The sequence below is a fragment of the Haemaphysalis longicornis genome, unplaced genomic scaffold, assembly GCF_048455015.1.
Source record: "Haemaphysalis longicornis isolate Haplotype H1 unplaced genomic scaffold, Haemaphysalis longicornis Haplotype H1 scaffold_6, whole genome shotgun sequence".
Lineage (NCBI taxonomy): Eukaryota > Metazoa > Arthropoda > Arachnida > Ixodida > Ixodidae > Haemaphysalis > Haemaphysalis longicornis.
The window spans coordinates 78584964-78604668 of record NW_027526407.1 but is presented as its reverse complement, the minus strand read 5'-3'; positions in this window follow the sequence as shown (position 1 = coordinate 78604668).

Sequence of the window (19705 nt, the reverse complement as noted above, 5' to 3'; positions counted from 1 at the left end):
TGGCTTTTTATACTCACTGGAACAATAGTAGTAGTATTAATTTAATGCGGATAAGAGAGATCTTATAACTGGAGGAATGAATCATTACGAAAGGGGAAGTGAGGATAAATGCAAGGAAGAAAGGATCATCTTCGGAGGCAGTTATTCATACGCAGTGTGAAGTTTTCTTTCGTATTTTAAGCGGCACTCAGTGATGCAGTTTACACCCATCGTTTACAGTACCCGTGGTGGGCCGTTACTTTATGATTGTTTTAAGGTTTTTGTGGGCTAGAATATTTTATGAAGTGTTTCAGGATCCAGGGAGAGCGGTTGATGTGAGAATGATGTCCATGGTCGTGAGACGGTGCCATGAAATTTTGATGAATAGAAAATCTGATCAAATCCATTTAATGTGGAAAAAGCAACTTCTCAAACAGAAAATTTATTAAAAGTATCCCCCTGCGAAGACTGAGCTTGCGCAAATGGCCGGAGAATGGTTGCCTGTCGTCACGATATGGCTGAACTTCAGCTGAAAAGGCTGGGCTATAATATCGTTGATGTTTTTTTCGTCCTGAGTAAAGAAGCATATTTGAGGCATAAGGTATCCTAATGCTCTCGATATGAAAAGCGTTACCACACGGACGGGAGATAAGCCAAATGGTTCCCAAGTTATGCCCTCCCTTCAGGGATGACGGGAAGGCTATTCAAAAACAGGGGGGGGGGGCATATCTATGTGTATTGCATAGCTGCGATCTGCTAACTTTTTATTTCGTTTCACGCCTAAACGTGGTTCTCTTTTTCATAAACAAAGAGTTTTCCCCTTAAGCTGAACGCTTGATGGACCGCCCTGCACCGGAGGAAAATACCATGGATACCTTCATTCCAGAGCTAGAGGTTTACAGTGGGAGTAAGGGCTTGTCTGCGGGGGCGTATGCGTGCTTTGCATGCACGTATGTGTCTGTTTATATAAACATACAGCCCATTGCATCATGCATCGAAAACATCCTTCTGTTACGGATTTTCGGGAGGTGTGCATCACATTCTAAAAATATATATTATTTTGTGATTTGCTGAAGGTGAAAGTTAAATAATGAGGCTGTTTCAAGCATAGCAAAAGGACGAGGAACAGGCGGGGGGAGCGGTAGGTGAGCCTTAGTGTGGAAATGGTGAACGGTGTGCTAAACGTATGCATGCTGCTAGGTAGCGGTATATACAGTACCTATCAAGTTTAACGAAGTACCGGCACGATAAATGTAGGTAATATGTGTCAAATAACCTGGAATTACGATTTGAATACAAAATTTGGTTCCTCTATAAGATCATGCGATCACAAACGTCATCCTACTTGGAGTAATGTCGAGGCGCGCTCTGTTTTGTAGTCGAAAAATAACGACAGATCCTATCATTGGCATACTTTGCCCTCAAGATAAACGATTAGTGATTCAGGTGCACTGTGGTTCAGCTAACCCACACGCATTTGTAAGGATTGACTGATTGATTGGATGTGGCACTTAACGCGACGAAGCTTCAGCTGAGTTATGAGGCGAGCTGTAGCGGAGGGCCCGGATTAATTTTGACCAACCCGGAATATTAAAGCAAAGCTTTAGTGTCCTTACTGGTGCCGTCGTACCCCAATTCGCCATGTAGAAAGCCAACTTTCCCTGACTCTGATTATGGAGGATCGTCGGGGAATTGGAAGGAAAAAAAAGTTTCACGTGGCCGGTATCGAACCCTGGTCCCTTTCGTTACGAAGCCGGCGTCTATCCGATTGATGCATTTTGACATGGTCGAACCGAGCGCCAAGCGGCAGGTACCGATTCGCGCTGTACACACCAAACCCAAACGTTAGGCCTACGGAGGGCACACCCAAGAGTTGCTGTGGGTATTCTAGAAAAGTGGTGCGTACCACATAATCGCAGTGTAAGATTGACGCACCAAAGAATCCATCAATAGAAAGCTTTGCCTTGAACCATCGTCGTCGTTAGACGGAGGAGGGCATGATTTTTTAACGTGCGCCGAATTTTGACACACGGGTGTTCCCGCTTTTCGTATCCATTCTAAAAGCAGCCACCGTGGCCGGGATCGCACCCGCATCCTTGGGCTGCGCAGCACAACGCCTTAGCTACTGATCCACCGCGGAGGGTACATTTAGAAGGATGTGCAATCAAGACTTCCCAAAAAGGAAAGGTTTCCGCTCTTCTTGCTTGGAAAGATAAAACTATTATTAAATGAGCATCCAAGTCTACCCGCAGGCATTTTCAGACTAAGTATAATTATAATATTTATCCGAATGCTACATGATACGACTCTACATATATAGGCGTCTCATGGCGATCCAAATAAAATTTCAGCGCGTGTGATGTTAAAAGCTGGTCGCTTTTCTCAGCAGCTGTACGTTTCACTATAAAGATGAAGAGGAGTAAATTTGGGGGTGTCTAGGCCCACTCGGGAGGTACAGTGCTGACGAGTGCACGAGCACACTTTAGTTCAGTCATGCATACAAACTTGCGGCTGGCACTCCAAGCGCGGGCATGCGGCTCCCTTGCGGGGCTCCAGTTTATTCCCATGCACCAAAGCGGCTCTTAATAATTCTTTTATGTCTGTGATACGGAAGATATAGGAGTCGTCTTTCAAGCCGGAGTGTCGCCAAAATTAGTACTTCCAGTGATTGCTTTAGTCTGTTACTTAGCCGGCAGAGGGAAAAGAATAAGGCACTTCACGGTTCCTGATGTTTTCTGCTTACACGTTTCATACCTCCTTGAATCATTCGCCTTCTTTGTGAATTATTTGAGACACACGTACGCCGAATGCATAATACGTCTCAAAACTGTGTAAGCATTGTCTAATTCAAGTAAAGCATGAAACGGAAGTTACACGGTATACACTCTAAGGAGCATTTTTTAGGGGCTGTTGCAAATTTGGTCTACATATAGATGTGAAAAAAATGTATGCTTGCACGGTCGTAACACACATATTAAATTGACCGCAACTTTACCTCTGTACCTGTATAGCCGGTGCGGTATACAGCCACCAAAGTTCTGCGGTGCTGTGGATCGTCTCATTTCTGTATTGGCTGCACAAAGGTCAGCGTTGCTTTGCCAGTGCTGTTGAGAACAGAAAACATTGCCCTTAAGGATTTGCTCAAGAAGAACACTTTGAGGGCATTGCGTCTGAAGCGTATGCCGACCTCTTCATTCATTCATTCATTCATTCATTAAAAATTCAAAGCTAGTGGACGCTACCAAGGCACATTTTCGGGCACTCACAGGCGTGTTTTAAGTGCGAATGCACGTTATAAGCGACCCTGAATTCCGGCGACCGCCGTCCGTCCACATAGCAACAGCTGCGGGTGCGCGCGCTCCTCGTCTTCCTTGGCAACGGGGGGAGATGGGCGCGCGCTGCCTGGCCGCTGACATGGCACATACCCACGTGGGGGATTGGCCAGGAATCTCCTCGTCTTCCTTGGCAACGGGGGGAGATGGGCGCGCGCTGCCTGGCCGCTGACATGGCACATACCCACGTGGGGGATTGGCCAGGAATCGGGCGTGAGAAGGGCTAATGCACCCGCTTAAAGGAGTACTGACACGAAATTTCAAAGCTGAGATCCACTCTAGCAATCAATTACAACGACAACACAAATAGGTGTCTGTGAATAAATGCATCTTTTTTTATTTGTAGTTGTGTGTGTGTGTGTGATCTCTCTTTCGCGAACATTACCGAACCACGCAAATTCAACTCGTGCATTCGCACTTTCACATTCTTCCCCTCGGGGAAATGCGGGGAAATTTCTTACCCTTCCGCCAAGTGTGTCTAAATAGCAGTTTTGAGAGAGAGAGAGAGAGAGAGAGAGAGAGAGAGAGAGAGTAAACTTTATTTGAAAATAGGATGACGGGAATGTGGAAAGAGTTATGGGTGAAGTCCTATTTCCGGGACTCCAGTACCAAAGGCTCCCAGCTTGGCTCTCTCTAGCAGATCACGCTGTGTCGAAAGGTCCGAGCTGGACAGTGCTAAATCCCAGGACTCTCTGGAGGTTTGGTAGGTGTTCTGTTGCCAAATTATAGGGCAGTTACGAGCAGACTTATTCCACACAGTCTGGAATAGCAGTTTTGTTCTTTTTGCTGCCATACTCTAGGGCAATCGTGTAGTTAGGCTTCACCACAATCCACTGGGCCAACGAAGAAAGTTCGCTGAATGACGAAGTTAAGCTTGCGAGTTGGCAGAAAAAATCCCGGGCCATTTCCTCTAACGTGAAACCTAGGAAGGGGGAAGCATGCACTGTATCAGTACATTCAAAGATTGTAAGTCTCTGCCCAAACGGATCCACCTGTCCATTCTGCACCACTGCCATTGGGGACGTGAATGTGCAGCACCTGCTCTGGGCCTGCCCGGGATTGCATCAAGTTCGCCTGCGGCACCTTCGTGCAACCGGTCTCCACCCTGGCCGCCCTCCTGACCTGCAACGCTGGGTGCATGGACCGTGTCACCGACAACTTCTGAACTTTATACACGAAACTAACTTGTTCGTGTTTCTGTAAGCGCCTACATCTATTATGCCGCAGGGCAAACTTTCGAATTAAAAAAAAAAAAAAGTAAGTCTCTGGCTTGCTACACGACGCGCGCAGATTGGGCATCAGAGATGAGCCAGTGAGAGTAGTAATTACGAGCTTGCTGAGGCGGTGGCGCCCTCTCTTGTGTTGAACCGGATTTAAGCGATTTGTATTCCACATCTGCCCCAGTTGGGGTAGTGGCAGGGGCCAACGCAAGCGCAGTGCAATGCCCGCCCTGGAGGCTCGTTCTCAGTGATCGACGACGCCCCGGCACCAGGAAAGTGTGCCCTGTCTTGTTTCGGCCGACCACCCCCGATCAGGCCTGGCGTCAGGAGTCGTTGGTTATTTGAGTGTAGCCCAAATTATAACCCTCTCCAAACAGCTTCTGCTTGTGCTTGACGATTGCTGAAGCGGGCATGAAGCGCTCCTCAAATTTTAAAAAAATGTTAGGTTATTTTGAACCGGTTTTATCTATTATACACTTTTAGTACGCGTTGCATTGTAGCGCGAGGTGTTGGAAAAATAGTGTCCGGTGTTTCAGTACGGTGACCGCACGAGAATACGCGACATGGGACGCCGAAAGCCCGAGCCCCTAAGATGCTTTGCCCTTAAAATTCGCTTTGCTCTGTGGCATCACGCAATGCAAGCATGAAGTTCTGCATTGGGTGGTGTCACAGCGAACATCACATTGTTGTCTCAAATAGTACGTATGTGGCTGTCATTCACCTAATTATATATTTTGAACGGATGGATAGGTCACTAGAGCGCATTGTGGTGATGAAGCTGCAGCCCGAGATTGTCTCAGAGTGTTGCAAGATAAACGATTTCTTTCTATATTTTCTTCGAGAGGTTTTATTCGGGAGTCTTCATTCTTGTTTTTTGTTAAACGCAGATCTCGCACGTACTAGGAAAGGCAGGTGTCATTTTATAAAATAATGCAAAGATCAACAAATTTGAATATATATGTCTCAAACAGGGTGCAGACATGAGCGCGTCTCCAACCGACAATGCCGTTGCGCGAAATTTTAACCCCAATAAGTGTGGACCCCCAGAAAATAGCACGAACCTGACGGAACTTATGTGTAGAGCAGGCGCCAAATTTAATTATCAACATGCCCGCATGATATTCTGGGTGTCGGCGCTGCGACCATTTTAATTAAGCCGAGTTTTGAAGTGCACATAAGGAGCTCAAACGAATGCCTTCCTTAATCTTCCCTGTCTGCATAAGGCTCCCGTCGCACTTGAGGGAATTGTACCTCCTAATTGCGCTGCAGTGGATTACGAATTGAGTTACACCAGTTAGGCCACCTTCAAATAAAAGTAAAGATGTTGCGAGTACATGGGATGGGGTTGTAAATTATGTTAACTCAATCGTTCAAAAAATAGAGAACTTTAAAAATCTATAGGATGGTCAGGTTCTAAAATTCAGCGAGATTACCTGTGCAAGGGAGGCAAAACCGCTGTGTTCCTCCTGACCAAAAACATTCACGCACCTCCATGAAGTGGATTATGACGAGTGGGCGAAGGTTTGGGGATCTTCTTACCGTAAATCACGCGTGGCATTGCCCACTCCCACATGTAAATGAGTGACAACGCGTGTGTACAGTATATACAATTCCAATCCAATCCAATCCAATCCGATACAATTCAATTTAATACAATCCAATCCATATCAATTCAATCCAATTCAATCCAATGCTCCTTGCACATGCGCAACACTTTGTACACGGACGCAAAGCCCCGGACAAAGCGAGGTCCTAGGTGCTTCGCCCCTAAAATGTTCGGACCGACTAACAGCACTGAACAGCAGTTCTAGTAGCAATTATGCCGCTGCGATGACAGCACAAATCGAGTTACAAAGACTAACAAAAAACTTTTAATTCTATTACCATTTTTGTGACATTTCAGACAGTTTTTGGTCTTTATGTGTTCAACAGTTTTCGCACTGCGTCAATTTTACCTTCAAATAGCCCATGGTGGAGGGGGAGAGGGGTTGCGGGAGGGACTAGAGGAAGGGAGGGGTCAACCCAAAACTCCCGCAGGGGGGAGAATGCCAACAGCATCACAAATACTGCTGTCGTAAATTACTTCTGAGTGAAATGTTTTTTAACCAAAGAAAGTATGTATGTATGAAGAATCAAAACAATTATGGGCCTCGTAGACGAAATGTGCATAAATACTCAAGCAGGCACCATAAAATTATGGTGGTAAAAAAACATTTTTATTGAGCAGCCAAGGGAGCTGAAAAAGGACGTGGTCAGCCTCCTACGTCCAGGAGGCCGCGAGCCTGCGCCGAATCCAGGGCTCGTTGCACCAGGGCGATTTGATGCTCCGGCGCCGAGCTGGTCAGCGCAGACTCTCACTGCTCAAGGGAGGGGTAGTAAATGGGGTGGGGGTGGTGGGGACATGAATACACAAGGTGGTAGGTTGTGAGAGGGGTGTCACATTGTGGCCAGTTGTGTGGAAAAATGGACGGAGATATGTGGGAGAGGATATATATCGGCGTCTGCAAACAGAAACCTTCTACAACTATAAAATTGTAGAAGATATATTTTCTGTACTACAGAACTACGTTTTTACCGTTTCTACACTGTTCGTTACACTCTAGAAAACAGGCAAATCTGTCATGCAAAACAGCATTTTAGTGGCTACGCGACCAATTCAGTTGTATTCGCAGCACTTCTCAAACCTACGCAGCGTCAGGCTCTTGCACAAGGTAAAAAAAATACTCTTACCGTACCTGATCCCTTCACTTCAAATACCGGAAACGACGATCGGCTTCTGCCGCCCCTGCTGAGAAATACCCTTTCGACTTAACCCCCCTCGCCGCTCACGCTCTCCCCTCTTCTCCCGCTGTTCCTGTGATGAATATAATGGAAGTTTGTTCAATGCAGCTCAATTTTTCCGCTCTCGCATTGCCCATGCACTATGTGGGGCGTTTTTTTTTTTTGTTTCTGTGGTGCTTAGATTAGTTCGAGCCGACATCTTCTATTTCTGTGTTTTCTTGGATCTCAATTGTGTTCGACACTGTTTTTACGGGCTTTTTATTTGCTGTCCTAAATATCCGTCAGCACGTATTCTTAAATCGACCGTGCAACACTTTCTCGACTTTTTTTTCTAAATCCTAATTGCTTTCTGAACGTGGACAGCCAACACATCAAGTACTTAGAATTGGGTGTCACGAAGTACCAAGGCCGCTAAAACCATTACAGCCAAATTCCCTTGAACTAAATTTCAAACTTTCTCAAAATATTCTCTTCCCGTTTTTGGCGTTCTTCGACTGCTCGATTTGCGTCATTACAGCGATGTAGCGGCCATTTGCCGACTTATTTTCAGTTGCAGGAATGAACGAACATATTCAATTGCCAACTTAAAAAAGGCCACAAAAGGAAAGCGGAAACCGAATACGGATCAGCTCGGACGAGCAAATCCCGCAGTGCCGCTCCGTGCTGGCATTAACTACAGCTTTCGCAATGCTGAAAGATACGAAGCAAAGATGAAAAGAGTTTATCGGAAGTGTTGCAGAGTCCCTTTAATTAAAATGACGCTGGTACTGTCTGTTAGGTACTTATACGTTGTTCAGATTTGACAATGGTTTTTATCGCGCTGAATAAACTGGGCATGTGCGAGTCATGGCAGCAGAGGTGGTTGTTTGAACTTTAGAGCAGTCTTACTTGTATTTATTATCAACGTCGTGTTCGCGTGGTTCCCTCACTCGTTATTTGGCCAGGCGAAAGGCGGTTAAATCAAGTTATAGTCATGTGGCGGCATCATCCTCGCCAACGGCCGTGCCCTATCATCATCATTATTGGAGATGACGCAGCTCAGAACCTCATGGCCTCCGCGCTGCTTGGCCGCACTCCACGGGTGCTTCCTGATTCTCGGGCCCATGTTGCCGCCACAACGCAACTGTAAATAAATGTAGGCCCTGCCGCACAGTCTCATCGGCCGCCTACATATATGGTGACCCGGACGTCGGCAGCATGAAGCACCGCTTCACCTTCAATCTGCCCCCCCACCCGGCCTTGGAGCACCGCCATCCCTGAGCCTGGTTTCGTGAAATGTCGGCGTACTTCCAGCTACGGCGCATCGACTCGCAGGCTGAGTGGTACCACATTGCCACAGCCTTGGTTCCACATGACCTGAGGATCGACATCATAATGAGCAACCATACGACGATCTTGAGGTCCTTGTGATGGCATGCGTCGGCAGGAGCCCTAACTGCCGTAATGACTCGGAATCGCTCCACGTTGTTGGCTCCTCGCACGAGACGTCAAGCATTGGAACGGGAAGTGCGTCCAATGGCTTGTAGTGTCGCCCGTGTCCTTGTGACGAGCCTGTGGTCGGGGCACGGGGCTTGGTAACATCACCACCCGGCTTCGCTGAACATCCGACTTCCACCTCGACTCCTTCCATGCTCTCAGATATCAACGACTGGACTCCCGGCACGTTGACACTATCGCTCAGTACGGCGGCCTTGGCATCTCGCCCCCCGTTCTACCCTGAAAACCCCAAGGTGCGGCTTTACCAGAAGGAGCGCTTTTTTTACCTCTACGGTGTCACGACACAGGAGGGCCGTTACTTTCTGATCCACGAGCTGCTTCCCTCTAGCCTGGCCTCCATCTTGCTGGAACCTGGAGCCCGCCCTTACGACGAGCTTAGGGCCTTTCTCCTGGCGCGGTCCGGTCGGTTCCCGAAGCCATCCACGCCAGCCATTGAGCCTTGCTCCACGGATGTCCCGGCCCCGCTGCCTCGCACCAGCCCGCTTACAGTGACAAAGTTGCCGTGCAGCAACCATGCCATGACAACGGTGGCCCCATCATGCCTCATGGACCACAGCGATGCGGTAGCATGTAGAGGAGACTGTGCCCCCACACCTGCAGCAGTATGTCCACCACCGCAGCTGCGCTGCCTCTACGCCCTACTTAACCACCAGGGTGGCGTTTGAGGCAACCGGATTTGCCACCTTTCGGGAAAACGTCTCCCGGGGACATGGGCGTCACTTTGGCACCTAGCACACCATGCTCGGACACATGTCTTGAGGTGCCAGTCCATGGCGCTGCTGTCCCACGCATTTCCACCTGCTGCGAGGTAGCTGCAGCGACCACTTCATTAACGTCGTCACGCGATATGCCTTCGTCTCCTGTCACCACCCCTCAGTTAGAGGCCAAGTGCAGCGTACCGGAGCGATTGCAGAAGGCCGCCGGTCAGACGCTCATCATGGCATCCAACAGTCACCATCCTGCCGTAGCGCAGATAACCGTTCGGTCTGGAAAACAAGCGCCAGGCGTTTGGCAGACCTGTGCTCGCACTTATCAGCGAACCACCGCAGCTGATGGGCTGGCGCGTGCACTGCGGGGGCTCATCACGGCTCGCCCCATCAGGCGGCAAGCGCGACACGTCAACTTTCCATCCCGAGCGCATTCGCGGGTGCTTCGCGGTGCACCAGGTGCAAAAAATGCTCGCCCAAGAAAAACTACTGGAGCGTCGACAGCACGCACCAACAACCCCTCTGGCGGCGTCTGTCGCAGGCTGGGGTATGGCGGGGTCGCAACGCCTCCACTAGCTTTGCTATTATGGTCTGTGGACCAGCCGCACCCAACCACCTATGCAAGCTACGCGCCACAATGAGTCTGCCGTGCTTCGCACGCGCTCTACCTCGCTTGACAGCATGTTTAATTGCTCCTGGACTTCTGTCAACTTGTTTCCGCCAGCGAACACAAATGAACTCCCAGTGCAGGCCACCCGAAGCTACTAGCTGCCCCGGACGCTCCCTCAACGCCGACCTGGACTGTCCCTCTTTCGATCACTAAAGTTTGACCTTGGACTGCCCACCAAACTTTTTGTGACCACGGGCGCACATATGTACATAGTTCTCCACCTCGTCTGGCCGTTCACCACTAAGTTGATATTTTTCGCTTTATGCACATAGCTCCTTTTGCCGCCTTTTCATTCATTTTTCGGGCGCATTTAATTAGCCCACTATTTCCTCACGCACTGCGCGCTAGGGGGGGAGCCCTGTGGCGGCATCATCATCGCCAACGGCAGCGCCCCATCATCATCAGTAATGCAGATGATGACGCAGACAGAACATCATGGCCTCCACGCTGCTCGGCCGCACTCCACGGGCGCTCCCTGATTCTAAGGCCGTGTTGTCGCCACAGCGCAACTGTAAATAAATTTAGGCCCTGCCGCACCGTCTAATCGGCCGCGTACAGTCAGAAAGGCCGATTTTTTCATGCTTAGGTATCAAAATTGAAGTACTATCGCCTGTGATAAACTGTTACAGTTGGGTCGTGTATGTTCGCCGGAAACGGCTGAGCTGCAATTCCAGAAGCTCGTTTCACGAACGTACGCACCATTTTTACGGTGTGGCGGCTATGAGAAAGCTGGTCACAAGACACGGCCTGCTGCGCAGCATGCAGAGGAGAGCCAAGGGCATGATAGTGCAAATGTGAAACCCCACATCTTTAAGCTTCAAATTTGTGATGCCTAATATGTGCGGTTTACTAATCTCTGCAAACATAGACACCAAAGGCCTGGAGCGTGGTTAGTCAGCGAGCCGAAAACATTCTATTACTCTGCTGCACACCCGGGAGGAGTACTACGGAACGTACTAGAAGGCCTAGAAATAAGTTGAAGTAAAAAAAAAAAGATATGAACGAAGTCCGAACTGAACAGGTTCGCACTTGCACGTCTACGCCCAAATTTGAGAGGGTGGGGAGATTGGGACGGGGCAAAGGCGGCTCCTCAAATTTATTCATAGAAGTTTCTGTTAGTTCAGTCGTTCCGTTTTTTCGTTGTGTTTACACCTCCCCAAAATCCCCTGACTGAGGTTATGCTGCACATCGACTTCCGGGATTCGATTTTTCATATTCTAGCAGTTGGCTCGCTGGATGACACCCAACACTAGAAAAAAAAATTAAGTGAAAGATAATCCGCAAGTAAACAAAAGAAACCAGCGAGATTGAGCATCAGGAAAGTACGCCACCCTTCACCGCAGCGGATCGAAAATTCATTTTCCGTTACAGTAAGATATGAAAAAGAGGGGGATTGAATCCCCTCCCTGGGGAGATCCAACTCTTCCTGGCGTGCGTATAGCACAAGACGGAACTGGGCGTCTGTGGTTTCCAATATTATTTCACAGTTGGTATTTTTCGACTACGCTACGGATGGGCCATTTCGCTGTAGCAGTCGTCGCCATGAAGGCATCACCACTAACTACGCGCTCAAGGCAGAGAATATAGTTTGTGCGTACAAGCACTTTACCCCGCACGTCCGTATTTAAGAATAAGGTGTTCTACCAGCGTTGCAGTAGAACTCGCGAATTGCTTTGTTGCGAAGCATCGTCAAAGCGTGGGCGCTGTTTAGGTCTGCATTAAACTATATAACAAAGTGTAGCTAACCTCCAGGCCCTTTCTTGTGGGGTGTTCTGTGCTTCATGAGGCACTGCTTGTAATGTTAAGTGGAATTCGATCCCCTCAATGGTGACCCTTAAATGCGAGTCGGCATGCATCTTTTAGCAACTGAATCACGATGTGCCCGCCGCGGTGGCTTAGTGGCTAAGGCGTTGCGCTGCTGAGCACGAGGTCGCGGGTTCGATTCCCGGCCGCGGCGGCCGCTTTTCTGATGGAGGCGAAAAGCAAAAACGCCCGTGTGTACGAGATTTCGGCGCACGTTAAAGATCCCCAGGTGGTCAAAATTATACCGGAGCCCTCCACTACGGCGCGCGTCATCGCTTGCGTTGCGTCGGTGCGTTAAACCCTACAATCAATCAATCAATGAATCACGATGTAAGGATTGACACTAAAAATGTCCCGAGCATGATACAATATTTTTTAACACTACGCCTTCCTTGTTTCGCGCTGCGCAAACACATGCCGCAGAGGTTGTTGTGGAGGTACTGGACGTTGGGAAGTCCAGTTACAATATAACCACTCATGCGGTTATATTGTAAGGTTTGACATTATCAAATGGTCTATGGCAGATAGAGGACACCCATCGGTTGTGTTACAGTGCATGAATATATATCCAATTGTGAAGTGACCCATACTCAGAGTTTGGCGAAGAAGAACATCAGGTGGATCTTTCAAACAATGCCACGCTATTTGAGCCACGCAGTGGAACGAAGCGAAAGAAACGTATACGCTCACGCGAGGAGGATAGGCAGAAACCGTTGGGGAATATCCGAAGGAAATGGAGCGGAGGATCTTGGGGAAACTTGCATAATTAAATCCCGTCATTACAGAATACATCGCATCATTTTAAACCGCCGTTGTGCTCCTGCAAAGACACGTCTCGTCTCCCCATACAGGGCTGCCACGCGTATCGAAGGATGCCACGTCGTGAAATTCTCCCCCCAGGTAATGTGCGGGAGGGCATCTCTGAAAACCATCACGCCTCACTACCACGAGTGCAACAAAACAATCGATGTACATACCCATACTTCGTGAATCCTTAAGCGTTGCTTACGAAGCCAACAATTGTCGGCTTCTCGCTGGCTTACCGAACTTACGGAAGGAAGGAAGTCGGCATTCCAGCATCGTCATCTGGGACTACACTCGTCGATTCCCCAAAGCTCCGTGCCGCTTTCGCGGTACTCTACAGCAACCAGGAGACCCGGAGCTGGAGTTGAGCCTTCATCGCGTCTTTGAAAGTCCGTATCCATTAGTTAGTGGGGACGCGTTGTTTCGTAGAGGGAGGGAGTGAGGGGATATTAGGGACGGAGGCATCACTCGTCGGGAAATGTCGGGATGCAGCCGATTGCTTGAGGAGGAGAGAGGGTGGATCAGCGCGCGCGCTCGGTTAGCTCAGCGTACGCGTGAGAGCTCGCCGAGGAAGCCCCGGGCTGCTTTCGTTTGAAGAGCTCCGTAATCAGGAACACTTCGGCGCGCAGCGCTGTCGTCACGTGGTGGCGTTCGGAGAAAGGGAGAGGGTGGGCAGCGAGATTTTACATTGCAAACGGGCCTAAGTGGCAGTAACAAAAGGTCAGCAGAGAAGCCGTTCACGTCCCAGAAAAACACGTTTCTCTACACTGCGTGAGGTACAAGTGTTCGAGGGTGAAAACGAATTGCTGCAGGAACAACAAAAAAGGACAAGTGCTTCACTTTCATAAGAGACAGCGAGTATAGGTATGACAATATCCGTGTACGTGTGTTCCAGGTCATCTATACTTTCTTGTTTAATTTGTTAGGGTTTCCCTACTCGCCTACGATATTGACCAGGAGGTGACTGAACACACCGCGGTTATCTACAAATTAGAATGTTAGAGCTATATCCCCTGTTCATGCGTAGACTTTTTAACACGAAAGTGTTTTATGCCGGCATCGACCAAGATCTGACTGACGTCATATCCGTAACGGAAGGGACATCGTGAGAAAAACGCGGCTGCGCCAGGATTCGAGCCGGGATTTCCGTCCCCGCAACGGGAGGTGCCAGGCGCATTACCCACTCCGCTACTAGCTGAAGCGCAGGTAGCCATATGAACACGCCATATATTTTTCTTATAAAATCCTCTATTTCGATGGTGTCGCCGTCTAAGAGAAGTGAAGCGAAGTAGCGCATCAAGATGCTAATGAGCGCCAACAGTTGGCGCCCGCTGAGCTCGTCGCAATGCAACCGTCTGCAGTACACTCCACGGTGCAGAGACGCAGTGGCCGCACATTTTATAAAGCGACGCGCTGGCATGTTGTCGCTCGCCAAGCACACCCACAAGACAGCCACGCAAATCATGCTCTTGCATGATTTGCTGGAAACCCGTTCGTTTTCGTTCGCAATGGTTTGCGAGCGCGTGTGGTTTCATTTGGGTTTACGCAGTGCTCAGGCGCGTGCAATCCAGTGTCTAATATTGATAAGTCTGACTTTGCCATACCAACGAAATATAAATAGCGATGTGCAAGTTCATATCGATGCTGAATAAACATTCAACTGATTCTGTGAAGGCACATCTCACTTTTGTGTTTTACCGATTCCTATGAAAGAGGCATCAACCACATTTTTTGTATCACTCGACACCACCCGTATACAAGCAGGGACAAGTAACGTATCAAAACGATAAACGCAGTACTTATGAATGTCACTTCATTGCGTTTGTGGCCAACAGACGCGGTTGCGCTTGTTTATCCCACTCCCGGAGCTCATTCTCGATGCACGCAGCCAACTCTGCAATGAGCTTACTCTCGCTCGGTACGTTGTTAGGCTCAGAGTATTAGGCAACATGCCTCATGATTCCTATAGGTTATACTTATATTCCGCCTCAGCCGCACGTTAGCACGGAGTACAGGCGTATCAACATACGCACTCAGGTGGATACGTCAGGGGTGCTGACACCTGCTGTCCCACCTGACGGCTGCTTCAGTTATCCCCATTTGGCTGTGATCAACCTACCCGCCACAATTCTCCCATACGCAGTCAAGGAGACTGCCAAATGACGATGGCAGCTACCGTCAGAGGCTTGTGGCCTATTTACCTATTTCGATTGGCTAGGATAACAACATAATCGCTCGAAAGAGTACTGTGCACGTTCAATTGGTCCCCCATGTTTTGCTGTCACAAATAAAAAAATTAGGTGTCTTCCGAGAATTCCTCTTTATTTCACTTTCGTTGGAGTCCCCGTAACCACAATTTCATTGAGCAGAATAACAAGAACAAAGTACAGGACCTTGGTTGCTTGTTTTATTAACAAATACATTTTTAAAACAGCTAACGCCACTCTTATTAACTCGAAACCCTGACACAGGTCTGAACTTCGTTGTCTCTTCTCGCTGTTTTTGGAAATATTTTATTCCTTTATTGTGTACCTTATTCTTCGAAGAATTTAACCTTTCGAAGTATTTCATCAATTTTTTTACCTTATTCTTCAAATAGATTAATATTCCGCATCGGTATCACAATAGGAGGTCTGTCGCGCCAGAATGTCAGTATTTGATTCCAAAATTATCACATTTTTATACCGCTACATAGAAATTGTGGTCGGCTCAGAGCCTCAGTAACTACATTACAGGAAGGATTACATAGAAACTCAATTGACTTTACATAGGTAACAAAAAGTAATGGTGAAATTGTTGAAGCCAGCAGCTGTGGAAACAGACAAACGAAGCCCTATTGCAACGGGTCAAAGTGAAGGGATAAAAAAAGTAAACGCGCAGCCACGGCTAACGTCAGCTGCAGGTACAAAAGAACGTTTAAAAAAGGAACCTAGAAAAAATGACACCTAAGGCAGTATTTATAGTTCAGCGCACCCTTTCATCCCATTCCAACGGAAACGGTGGATCGCACTAGAGAGATAAAAAAGACAGGCATGAACTGCAAGCATGAAAACAAACAGCAAATAAAAGAGGAAAGCAGGAGAGAGGATAAGTGTAATAATCAGAGGATTACGCGAAAGGTGCAATAAATATGGGAGAAGGATCAAATACAAAGCGCTTAAAAGGTAAGAGGCGTTCCGGGAGGAAGTTGGAGCCAGGAACCCCACGAGGCTCAGAAAGATGCAAGAAAGCTGCGAAGGACAGGGAGGTGGACACCGCCACGTGGCCTGAATCACCAAAGGCCGTCTCGAACAAAAAGTTGAAAGGGGGGTGAATTTCGATGGCGCAAAACAAGATAGAATTGGCCGGGCAACGGAGCCCCGTGAGTGAGGCGAGCGACAGCCGCCATCATATATGCAAAGCCGAATCGGCTGTTCTCGTCACCCAATCACAGGCGCCCATTCACACGGGCTGTCGACACAGTGTCGTCGTTATCGTCCCCTACCTCTTTCTCTTCTCCTGTCTGAGGTAGGGACGCGGGTCGCGCTACTCTCAAACGACAATGCTGGTTGTATCTTCCCACTTTACTTTTCTTCTTGTGGTTGGATCACTGGGTAGTCCGTCCCTTGTACTCGATCGAAAATTCAGTATCGGTCACGGAATTAGTTTTATGCAGCCTCCACAATGAAAAAGTATGACGAGCTGAAGAGCCACGGTGACAAGACAAGCGTTTTCGTGCCGCCCCTTCTTGCCCATCGAGTTTTGAAATGCGTCGGCCGTTTACACGCAGTACAAAATCGGCCAAACTTACCTGAGAACATAAGTTGAATGCAATAAGAATATGTTAAAACACTTTTGCACTTTTCTCGTTGGGAACAACTTTCGCAACAGTGCGGCTTGCCAGCCACTCTGAAGTGTCAGCCATGACGAAAAACGTAACTGAACAGTCGTTTCACCTTTACACACGATATTAAAATGCGTGCTTTCTATGAGTAATGTGCCGCCCATCATCCTACACATCTTTCTTCAATATTGTATAGTTGCAATGATATTACGAAAAATGGCCGCGTATCTGCTCCTTTTGTAGGAAATGTCGACAAAAGACAATAGCGACTGGCGCCCCTGCCAAGTAAAGGCATCCCTTCTCTTTCCCGCTCACCTCTCATGCTGTTCCTTTCCCGTCACGTTCCTCCCAAGATAACACGCTACAAGGTTTGCTCAAGTCAATTTAAATTTACCGCGTTCTATTATTCCACGTCGGGTACCTCGATTGCAGCGCTGTCGTACGGCGGAGACGCGCGTGAATTGAGACGCCCTACTACAACATTTGTAGAACCACGATGCCCTACTGCACGAGCGTTCCAAGCGGAACGTTGATTCCATCTAGTGGAACCTTTCGTTGCTATTGCCGTTTGATTACTTAAATACCGCCTGGAGATAGCGCTGGCAACAGCAGGTGACGGTTTTCTGCCGTTGAAGGAGTATGCCATTTGCTATTGCAAAAAAACAAGCATCCATGAATTTTTTGATAAATACACAATGCAAATATCACTCACGTATTGATTTTCTGCCTTATATTTGCGTAATGTCTTGTTCTTGTTCAGCAATGTGGACAAGTATGAACACTGACACCGGTCTTACACGTTTAAATTTTGGTGTGAGTATATAAGACTATTGCGCAGATTGTATTTCACTTTCTTTGGAGGGTGGCTGGATCGACTCACAGACAGACAGGCAGGCCAGAATTTCGGCGGTTAAGTAGCCCAAGAACGATTATCGTCTTTAAAACAATGGTAGCGAGAAAGTAAACAACCTTGTCCGTAAAGCCTTAAAAACGGCTTTCCAGGGCGATGATTGGGCACTTGGGAGGATTAGCATCGATACAACCCTGCACACAGAACGGGGACATTTATGACCCCGGAGGTTTTTGGGTCTTCCTGCCCCCACTGTGCAAAGTTAGCATGGTGTGCTATTTTTAACACTGCACTGTCTTCAGCGAACTTTGTCCTTGTCTACAGTACACCTGGCGACGTCGAGTACTGCCCTGCATTCTGGCAGCCACACCACCGCCGTCTGGTTGAGGCAGGAATCACAGAAGTTCAATCGAAAAATATCTAAATCTTAATTTTTAGCAGAACTGCAGCCCGTGTTATACTGGGCAACACTTTAGAAACAGAAGCTCATTGATTGAAGAAAGCTGATAACAGTGTCTTAAGGCAACAGGAATAAGTGCATTGTAGGAAATACTACATCTGAAGAGTCTGTTCTCGTAAAAAAGCCAGGATCTCAGTAAGTCGGTGCACCTTAGCTTCCCCTATGGTAAGCTGACAATGACAGACGAGAGGCGAAACAGCAGATGACAAAATGCCGATTCCGAATGGGACCTTCATCCATTTACCTCACTTTTTGCCTCGTATCTGCAATTTCATACGGGCCTTTCAAAACCTGATCATCGAAGAATCCCTGAAAAAAAAACAATACAAAAAACTCGCAGTGGTCTTTGTGGCTCGCATACACTCCGTTGTGCTTCGTCAAGGCTCTAAAGCCCAGGAAATACCCTGCTCTATTCAATGGGCTCTAAAGCCCATTGAAATACCCTGCTGGAAAGTGTTTAAAATTATTTTAAGCTACAACAGACCTTAAAATGACGGCCATAAAGGTTCCACCCGCCCCATGATAGCTAAATTTACTGCTGCAATAAGACAACTGACAAAACAAACTACGGGAAGTTCGAGAGAAGTTAGATAAAGTCTGTGAATTCAGTAATTTAGAACATAGTCCACGGGTTACGGGATGACTGTTACGTTAGGGAGCTGACAACACCGGCACAATGCTGTCGCGTACATGAATTGCTCCGGCTGCGAGAATCTGAAAATACTTGAAATGTCCGTATGAATCCGACTCCAACTCGAACAATGAGTAAGGCCGTGTTCAGGACTATGAAGACGAAAGAACAACAGCAAGAGTAAGAGATTGATAGAACAAAAAGAGCGAAAGTAAAGTATATAAAACCGGAGAGGAAATAATACTGAGAGGCGATAATGAACATAGCGCTTCCAATTTGCATACCAAATCAGGCCGATGGGCCGTCCCACGCGGCTGTCGAGTACCCATGGGGCGTCTGCTGTGAGCGACCGAATCCATGTTCTCTAGCAGACTTAAGTTGGCTGCAGTAAGGGCGTGCGTGCAAACCGGCCACACTTGTGGCAGCACCTTGATGCCTAATGTTGATACGAGCAAGGATGAAAGTTATATCACTAAAGTTTAGAACTTAAACACTCGTTTTTCTTCGAGATTAGGTGTGGTATGCGTAAGCGACAAGTAACGGGATAGAATACCCTGTTTTACGTTTTCACTGTACACGTGAGAGGTGCCAACACTCGGAATGTGCAAAACCATCTCGTGCGAGATTTTTTGCATGTGGTGTTGCTGCCCAATGTAGTGCAGGCAATTACCGTAATTACCCGATTCTAACGCGCCCCCGATTCTAACGCGCACCCTATTTTCCAGGCAAAAAACCGAAAAAACTTGCACCTCCGATTGTAACGCGCAAGGAATTTTGTGAGCAAGAAAAACGAATGCGAGAGGAACGGGCGATTTATTTCCAGAAGTAATCTCACTCATCTCACTCCTCGTCGCTCTCCGAGAGCTCCTTGTCGCCTTCCGCTGACCGCAACATCTCGTCCTCGGTGTCATCAAGCGCGTTCGCGATGCCTGACTTCTGAACGAACGTTCAACCATGTTCGATGGGATCGTGGCCCATGCCTCGCACGCCCATCCCGCGAGCTTCTCCAGAGGCGTACGCTTCAGCCAACCGCTCGTTGTGAACGCGTGGGAGCCGCTCGTAAGCCGCGGAAGCGGCGCACCTTCGTTGCCGCTGCTGCCATTGCTGTTATCAAGCGCGCAAGTGGAATAATTTGACGATTTGTGTTA